Raw genomic sequence first — 9,845 nt, 5'->3', positions numbered from 1 at the left:
GGGAAAGCCTGGAAGAACCATGGCCACATCTCTTCCCAAGTCAGTGGCAGGATGCAGATGGAGGTGGTAACATTCCATGCAAGCATTTTATTCTGTGTAGATATAGGAATCACATTGCAGGGGCAGCTGTTCCACCAGCAGTCAATAAAAAAAAAGCAGGATTGCCACCATCAGAGTCTGCTTGTGACCAAATTGTCATAACTGTATGTGCAAGGAACAGATTCTTTAAGGGACTGGTAGTTTCCCAGTGCCCCAAAAAAATCAAGAAACAGTTTTTTTTCTCTAGGAAAGATTCACCCCCATTGCTGTAATGGCTTATTTCAGGATTTTGTAGTATGTTAGGAAGTGTGATGTTTGTTTTCATTTGGTTTCTAGTGAGACAAGTCCCATTGCTTTTCGCAGTGAAAGCCGTGCTGGTACAGGTGGATGTGCTGCTGCAGCGCCGGGTGAAGCAGTTCCGCCTCTCCCGTGTTTTGGTGTCTGCAGAACCTCCTCGAGCCTTTCTGGGAGAGGGATGTGCGTGTGTGGTGACAGTTCAGCCCCATGGAGAAGCCACCCTGCCAGTCTGCATGAGAGAAGGGCTGAAGGCAGCGTAAACCTGCTCTTTTCTTTCTCTTCAAAGCATTTAACATCCACCTTACCCGCAGTCCGAGGCACGCGATCCGGGACGTGGCTGTGCCTCTTGTTTCTTCAGCTGTTGGATGGGGATATTATTATGCTCTTGTCTCAGATGCTCTGAGAGGGTTAATTAATTATGTTTATGAAACCCTTTGAGATTCTCAGATGAAAGGTGGCTTTGGAATTGTTAGGTGTTATTATAAGAAAAAAGAATGATTTTATTGCTTCATGTTAATGGTTAACATCTGCACCACAAAACCTGCTTGATCACATAAAGATTCTGCTAAGCATTTAATCCTAATTTGCAGGCTGATGCATATTCATTTTATTTAGAAGATTAATTTAGTCATCAAAGGTTAATCTGCCTCGGGTTTGTAATTAGACAGAGCAGTGACTTGGCGTCTCTGGGCTCACCCAGGTTGCACTGGGTTTTCTGAGTGGGCAGGGCTTTAGCTGTCACCAGTTTTCACTTCCAGCTAGTGCTTGGAGAAGGCTTAATTTTTGGAGCAATGGTGAGTGGTAAAAGCCTTGGCCAGTTTGAAGATTAGAAATAAAAGGAGAAGCATGAGCCAATGAAAGTCAATGTAGTGAATCTCAGAATGCTGCTTTAATTCATCTCAATGCAATGTCAGGGCAATAAGCAAGGGATTTTTTTTTTATTATGTATTTGCAAAAATGATTAAACAGATTTCACAATCTTTGGTGTGTGAATCCTGCCCCTCTTTCAAAATTACTGATTAGCAGTTTACAGAAAGTGTCTGAAATGAAGAACTGTGAGGCTTTCTGCTGAAAATACCAGATTTTAACTTTTAGCTGCTATTAGGCATGCCTAGAAGGTTATACAATATGACCTGTAGTTGCTTGTACCCCTGAAAATTAAGCCTTTTGTGCTCAAGGTCGGATCCTTTAATCAGAAGCCACTAAAGAAAGTGTGGTCCTTGTGGAGAACAAAAATCGTGTTTCCATCGCAGGTACACCAGAAGGCATCTTTAATTACTGTTTATAAAGCTGGCTGCTACTAAGTGTGAGGGATTATTAGTGCCGTGGTGTTGTCCTTTGAAGTGAGGAAGAACAGTAGCTGCTTCTTTGTCATGTCCTCATCTTCTCCCTGTTGCAAAGCAGTCAGGAGGGTGATATCAGAGGGCGTGTGCTGCACACTGCTGTGCCTCAGCACCCTGTTAGGCACTGAGGTGGCCTCCAGACACAAAGTGGGTGATGGGAGGCCAGGGTGACATGGGACGTGCTCATCCTCACTGTCAGTGGAGATGGGGTTGTCAAAGGGCAGCTGTGTGACTTGGGGATCCAGCTCAAACTGGGTCGGGTGTGGGAAGTTCACCGTGGGAGCTGGGGCTGGGAAATGGCAGATGAAAACCTCGCAAATGGAAAATTTGTCTTAAAAATAGTGGCTTGCCCAATGTGAAATCAATATGGGCTGCAAAGTAAGTATTGTAAATGAAAATCATGATACTAGAATTTAGGAATTTGGCCAAAGTTTTACATTTCATTGCAGCTTGGCTTTGGTTTAGTTCAGAATCCAGATTCTGGGAGAGGGTTACTTTTTTTTTCCCCACTGCAGTTCTCACATCTCTATTATGATTTGCCAGTTTTCCCCTCCTCTTTCTGGTGCAGAACCTCAGAAGCATCCAAGAAAGGATTTTGGAGACCATAAACAGTTCTAATTGAGAACAGCCCCAAATCAAGTTAAGTGCCAGCTTGACTATCAGAATATAAATGAAACTCTTCTATTAAAGTGTGGTATTTTAATTATTGTGAAGAACAAGTGGCCTAACGTGAAAAAGCTTTTAACACAGCAGTTATTTGCTTCGTAGCTGGTAACTTAATTTTGGATGGATGATTACAGCTATGGCTCTTGGTCTTCTTCACTTTCATTTTTACTTGATCTAACGACTGTTCACTGATTTTCATTTGGACTTGAGGTCGACTTCTAATTCAGTTGCTAATAAACTCAGATTGGTTGGGGCCTGTTATTGCAATCAGGTTTTCTTTTTCCAGTTTAAAAGGCCAGGGAAGTTTTGGTGGTGTTTTGAAAGAAGTTTGGAGTGTTTTGGACTGATGATTTGCAAACGTAGGAGCTCTTTGCAGAGTGACCTTTCACTAGTCAACTGTAAGCACTTGTCGGTTTGTTCTTTACAGGGAAGATAACCAGCCATACAATGAGAGCATGGGATGGCAATTCACTACAATTGAGGGAAAAAACCCCATCACAAACAGCAAGAATACATGTCACTCTAAGCAGATACTATAAAACTTATTGTTACATCATTCAAGCCCTTCCTTTCTAGCCAAGAGACTGAGGGTGGAATTAAACACACACGTTTGCCACAGATTTTAGACTATTTATGCTGTTCCAGTCGTCTCATCAACCTTCACCTTTAGTGTCTTCACTTGCATCTTAATCCTGAGCTGATTTGTGTGAATGGTAGATAGGTACTACTAAAATGGGGATCTTGAGCTTCATCTGTCATCCCTGCTGCTGTGCCATTGACTTCACTGAACTTCCAGAGGAATGAGTCTGGCCCACAAGAGGATGTGAACTGTCAAGAAGACAAACCTCTTTCTCGTCCATTTGAAATGTTTGTGGGAAAGAATGCCCTAAATATTTAGCAGGTTGTGTAATTTGAGAGGCAATGCAGGTTTGTTGTTTTTTTTTTTTTTTTAATTTTAGTTTTCTCCCTACCTTTCCATTTTCTTTATTAAGTAGAGGAAAACCTTGCCTTAGGCCCAGTGTGCTTATGACAGGGAAAAAATATCTGCCAGAATCTCCATTATTGCTCGGGCCTGTATATATTGTTATTGCTCTTGTATTTGTAATAGCAAAAGGTGACCGTGCCTCTTATGAAAAATTCTGTTTGCAGAAAATACCTTCTTCCCCCCACCTTTTCCAAGCCCAGCACAGTGCATAAAGAATCCAGGGGTGTTTATGTAATGTTAATGCAGCAGAGCTCAAAGCAGCATTTGTGTAAGGACTGGACATGTGTGCCTTAGCTGGGCACTGTAGTGATGTACCCGAGTGATGCAGCTCCTGATGGAATCAGGAGGAAGCAGAGATGTTTAAAGCCAGTTTAACTCTCTCTCCCTTGCATGTCTGGGGGTCAATGAAGCTGCACAGAGAGCATCAGGGAAATCTACTGCAGCTCACCCTGGTTTCTGGTGGACAGGAGACCCAAAGTGAAACTTCAGTGCTGCAAACCTCGGATGTCCCCAGTAAGGTCACCTGTTTCAGCACTTCCAAAAGGCAGCCAAACCGATTGCTTGCATCAACCTTCATCAAAGATCTTGCCCCTTCATATTTCAGCTGCAGGGAGCTGCAGTGAGTCAGGCTTGGGCGGAGGGGGGAGATCCTCCACCCAGATTGCCAGCTCAAGCTTGCCACCGCTTTATCTTGTGGTCTTAGGCAATGTGTTAAGTTTTGCTTCTAGAAGACCTCAGGGTTAAACTCTCAGAGCAAAAGCACAGCCCATCACCATTCCATACATTGGCTGACTGCTGCCTCTTCAGCCATGTACGTACTAGGACCCCAGAGACACCCAGGTCTGCATGTTAACGGAGCTGTTTTACATTTGATACACAAATAAGACATGGCACAACACTCTTGAGTGATGCTGAGCATGGGAATATTCTCCCTGGGAGTGAGGCCGTCCATGTGTGTGCGTAATTACAAGTTCCCAGTCTAAGTGTCTATGTAAAAGTTCACGTTTATACACCATTGAATTTGCATAATACTGTCCACAAACTCAACATTTTAGAGCGTTGTTACAATTCTTCCCTCGTGCAGAATGATTCTGAAGCAGATCCTCGTTGACTAGGATATCTAGGCAGTAGGTCTCTGGCAGTGCTATCTTCCTCTCAAATAGGTGTGCCAGCTCCAAGACTGGTTGCTGGTACCTTCAAAGGGTGAGAAGTCGGCACCTCCTTTGGCTGCCAAGGCTTCTGCGCAACCCAGTGCTCCTCTTTCCCAGCAGAAAGGACTCTGCTTTCTGCCTTTGCTCTTGCCTAAGGGTGAATTGTCTTTATCACGCTTACCCTGTGGTCACAGGAAGTGATATTATATAAGAAATAATTTTGCAACCCTGTTTCTACTAATCATTGCCACTCCTACCGTAATAACAGACAGATGCAACACACGCGATTCCTGTTTCTATTATTTTTTTTTTTGCTACGGTTTGCATGTGTTTTCCATTTAATCACAGTATATGAATTTCATATCTCTCTTGTTTCTCCCCCCCCCTTCTTGCATTTAAAATTGAATTTGATATCTGTGATATATAGATAGGCCTGTGGTGAATCGTTTGATGCACTTTACACTCCTAGGTCTGAGTCTCTGCAAATCTCTTAAGTGCTCTGAGTATTTTCCAGTTTTGTTGGTGATGCAATAGTATCTGAGATACTATTGTAGTAGTTTCTACACAAGACAGAAGAGTAGCTTGAGCATTTAAAGAAACTCTGCTCAACAACAGTGACACCAAAACCAGTTGTAACCATTTTTAGGTGTTAGGAGAACTCTTCACACCCCTGTGTCTCAAAACAAATTGCAAAGGACTTTGCAGAGGGAGAAAACTGAGGTGTGTTGTTTAGAGATGACCAGGATACCACGAACAGAGTAGTGACAGCACTGAAATGGAAACCAGGTTTGAGTGACTGACCTATTCCGTGGGAAGTATGTCTTAAAATAATTCAGGCTTGAAGAACTTGTAGTGTATTACTCGTTGGAGTCTTTCTTTCCCAACCTGTATTACCATGTTTGATTTGAGCATGTTATAATACTTCAAAAAAGAGATTTTAGTGTAAGTTTTACATGGAAGAGGCCAGCTGAAGTAGAGAGGAACATCACTAAATGTTGGTTCCTACTGTATTTTAACCTGACTTAGTGGAAATCTTACTAACAGTGGGCACTGCCTCCTCTGTAACTTTCCATGTGTTTCAGAAAGAGTTGAATTATCTTGCTACTTATCAAGAAGAAAAGAAGAGCAGAAGATCATTGGTTTAATGGACATGTTTTGGATTTCCACTGGCATCCTAGAAGCAGAACTGTACCCTGTGGATGTAGAAGTATCATAGTAAGACTCCCCAGGTAATATTCAAGTCTTATTTTTTCCAAGTGCAGGTTGTAATTGTTGTATCTTCTACAGATTGAGCAACTGTGTAAATGGCACATGTTTTTAGAACAATGGTTGAATGCCTACTTAGTTCACCCGTGGCCCACAAAGATTTTGAAGGCTTGATGTACTTTACTGAGTAAATAACTATAAATAAAACAGACTTAAAAAAATCTTTAAATGTGCATTATGCCATCAAACTGTTTGGAAAGAGCTGTGGTGTTTGGGAAAAATTAGACATGTTTTCAACAACTGTCCAAGTACATATTTACACATAGTTTATGATGTACACAAAGCTATGTCCGTGGAAACTCTTGGGCCCCAGCAAGCTTTATTAATTATTCTTTGAATACAGCATTTTCAGTCACTTAAACACTACAAATGGACAGGAGACAGCTAATCATAGGGAAACATGCTGATTTCAAGGGAACTTGCAACTCGCTTCTCCCACAGCCATCAGTAGAAAATGGCAAAATATTGATATGGGATGTATGGAATACGCCGTGTGGGGAGAGAACAGAGATTTGTAGTTCATATAGGTACATTTTAGTACCTGTTTGTTCAGCCAGGTGAATAAAGAGACTTTTCACTTGCTGAGAGGTCACCTGGTTAGACCAGCACTAAGGCTCTTCCCACTGGAAATGTTTTTCATTACTTGTATGCCATCTGTGACCTGCAGATATTTTGGTATTCTGGATTCCCTAGACGCAGAATAGTAGATGCTTTCAGTATCCTAATTCCTGTTCAGTTCATGAGAAACAGAGTCTGTAGGCTTCTGACTTCGTTGTTTAACAGGGCTACAGTGTGATACTTGAAAGACAAAATTTCTTTAGATAAGAAAGTTCAGAGTAGGGACCTTACTTTCCTGCTTGCCGGTGATGTTATCAAACAATAATCCTTGTTAAGTAAGGATTAATGTTCAAACATGATCAGGCTGATGAAACATCTTTTTGGCTGCAGAGGAGACCTGGCAGAGTCTCTTTGCCTGCTTTTGGATCATTTTATACACCTTGTTCACACGAGCCATTTTACAGTGGGTATGTGGGCTCATCAGCTTCTCCCACTACCACTGAGGGACATCTTGGACTGAGGTCTCACCTGCATCTGAGAATAATGCCCTACAAAAGCATCTTTTAGTTGTAAAGCTCTGGGACCGAGTTCTCTGACTCCGTATCAGCTGGAAAGTCATTTTGCATTTTGCGAAGTTGTTTTATCTCATGCTAGAGAGCTCCTGTCTTAAGCAGACTTGTCCTAAGCAATCCTCTTAGTGTTCCTGTGAAAGGTGGCTATATTTTAAATACTGTAAGTCAATCTGTTGTCCATCTCTCATGGACATCTTGATCAGACCCCATGGGGCGAAGTTAATAGAGCCTTGTAATACCTAAAAAGCCCCTTTACAAGCAGCACCATTTACTTTTCAGTTGTGCTGCTTATTTGCCCATTCCCATCTCCTTGCAAAACTTTCTAGGTACTCTGATTTCTTTATCTGACTTGTTCGGAGTGAACATGGCCCTTAAAGACTCCTTTATTTTTGGATAGTTGTCAATTTTACCAATTAAAAGAACGCCTTTGGATAGTTATCAGAAGCTGGAGCTGAAAACGTGTTTGCAATTACTGATGACATAGCTGTTTCTATTTGCTGCTCTCTCTTTTAATTCCAAAAAGTGATATTTTTTTTGGCAGTAGATATGAGAAAATATGTCACTGTGCATAATTACAAAATGCTGTTCATTTCTGTCTTGTAACTGTGGGGGGTTAGTTGGTACAATACATTTGGTTCATTCTTGGCTCACTCAACTGCATGACACACATTTAAGTGTATTATTAATTGTCATGTTACTATTCATTACCATGTTAATTTCCATGGAATCATATAATTCTGCATGCCTCCAAATTGATGTTCAAGGGTACATGCAAGCATGAAAAAAACCCACTGAATGATTTCCATGGTAATGAACCTTAAATAAAATCACGTTCTGGACATTTTCCTCCAGGAGACTTGGGCTTTTTCAACAGGTTTTACCCCACCACGATACTTGCTACAAAACTAAGATTCATCCCTGGGAATGGGCTTTGTACAAAGCTGCTTTAAATGTTCCTTGTGCTTTCAGCCAGATTCAAAATACAAATCCACAGTGCTGGCCTTACTTTAATTTCCTAGGTTGCATCTGCCATCTCATCAGAGCAATCTGACTGTACCGTGCACTGAAGAAACTGCATAATATTTCCAGTGGCTTGGATTTTTCACTTGATATATAGCAAATATATGAATAATGGCTGAGTAAGTATCTGAATTTTCAGAAGAGTGTTTTGCAAGAGAAAGTTCAACAAGAAACAGCAACTTGGGAACTGAAAATTTGTGGGATAAGGGGTGAACCTCATCCTGAGCAAAAACGTGTGTTGCCTGGGGATTTAAAAGAAGATTGATAGAAATATTTTGGGCTTAAACTCCTGTTAGCACAGACCATCTTACCTGAAGCCTGGTGAAATCAGTGGGAATTTTTGATTGTTTTTGAATCTGTATCAGACATCCAGTGGATGTGTCTGTAAATAAGAGAGGGCACATAGTGCCTGAAATGCTCTGTTTTTCCAGGAAATAGGCCCATCCAACTTAAACTTACCCATTCCTGAGAACACCTTTGATCAAAAGGCACTGCACCTGCTGCAGTTTGTAGATGGGTGGGTTCTTTTCTCTAATCCTGGTGAAGTTTTAAGAGGTTTCAGATACATTCATTATCCACTTTTACTTCTCTTAGAGAGCATAAAGGCTTAGGCAAGAGGGAGAAGTTGGTTTTAGGCTCTTGCCTTGGCTGGTGTTACTCTGAAAGAGTTGTAAGGGCAATGACACGAAACCAGGGTGGGGTCAAAGCACTGAACATTTTATTCTAGCATAAGAATAGCTCCCTGCCAAAGTCCTTGTAGAGCAATGTATTTCAAGGTCATGTGTTTCGCTCCACAGTCATCTCAAAACATGCTTGTAAATGAATTGTATGAGCTTAGCTCTGCTGTCATGACACTTTCCCCTAAGTAAATGCCAAGGCTCCTGTGGATAAAATTCCACTGACTAAGAAGGTCCCCACCTGAACAGCCTTACAGCTGCTCTTCTCAGCTGGGATTTAGTAGTCCTGGTTCTAGGTGGCAGCAAAGCCCTTCTCAAGCCCTCTGAGCCGTGTGGGGCACACCTGCCCTCAGAAATGAAGTGCAGAGATACCTGAGTTACTTGTGGACAGGCCAGCCCTGGAAGCAGAGCTGGAAAAGCAGGGCACTGCTGCACTGACGGGTCCCTGCTGCTGCTGGGGCTGAGCTGCTGGCTGTGCAGGGCTGTGGAGACACAGCTGCTTCTCAGAGATAGCCTGTTTATTTGGGCAGGAGTTGCATATTTTTCTGTGCTGCAGCTTCACTTCCTAGGGCAGGACTGGTGATAGTGTGAGCAGTTCAGGCACAGAGGAACTTTTACCAAGCACTTGTGTATTGTCTGCAACAATTAGTTAGAGACACCAGCACACTGCTACATCATCATCATCATTATTATAATCAACAAGTTGTATTCAGAAGCCATGTCTTGTTTTAAAATACCAGACCTGTTTGAACACAGGTATTAAATCTAAATTAACATATTGATAATATGTTAGGAAAGATGTTTTGAAGTTCTTTTTTAGGCAGAAATTGACATTTTATCTGAAAATGGTAATGGAAAGAAAATTGTGTAGTCCGGCAAGGTATATCATTTAGACCTGATGATAGAATAATTGTTTTCCATCAAGCAAACCAAAGAAGAATCCATAATAAAATTTTACAAGTTAGCTGCCATCAAGAATAAACTCAAGAGCACTATATGAAATGAATTGTGTGTTTTAACTGAATCTTCTCTCAGGACAATAACTCTAATGTAGAGCCAAGGTCTGAGGAGGTCACCTGCAGAAAACCCTCCTGGGGCATTTCAGAGGAGAAAGGAAATATTCTTCTCCCTGTCAGGTTCACTTCGTGTCCTAATATGTCTGAGGATGTGCATTGAAAACATAATACACAGCCACCATTTCGAGTTGGGGGTTAGATAACAAGGGTCATTAAGAAATCTCTGAGGATGACAAACTTAACCCTGTATGAACT

The sequence above is a fragment of the Empidonax traillii genome, unplaced genomic scaffold, assembly GCF_003031625.1.
Source record: "Empidonax traillii isolate 1590-97213 ecotype Southwest subspecies unplaced genomic scaffold, ASM303162v1 scaffold362:size563497, whole genome shotgun sequence".
NCBI lineage: Eukaryota > Metazoa > Chordata > Aves > Passeriformes > Tyrannidae > Empidonax > Empidonax traillii.
This window is presented reverse-complemented; position numbering follows the sequence as displayed.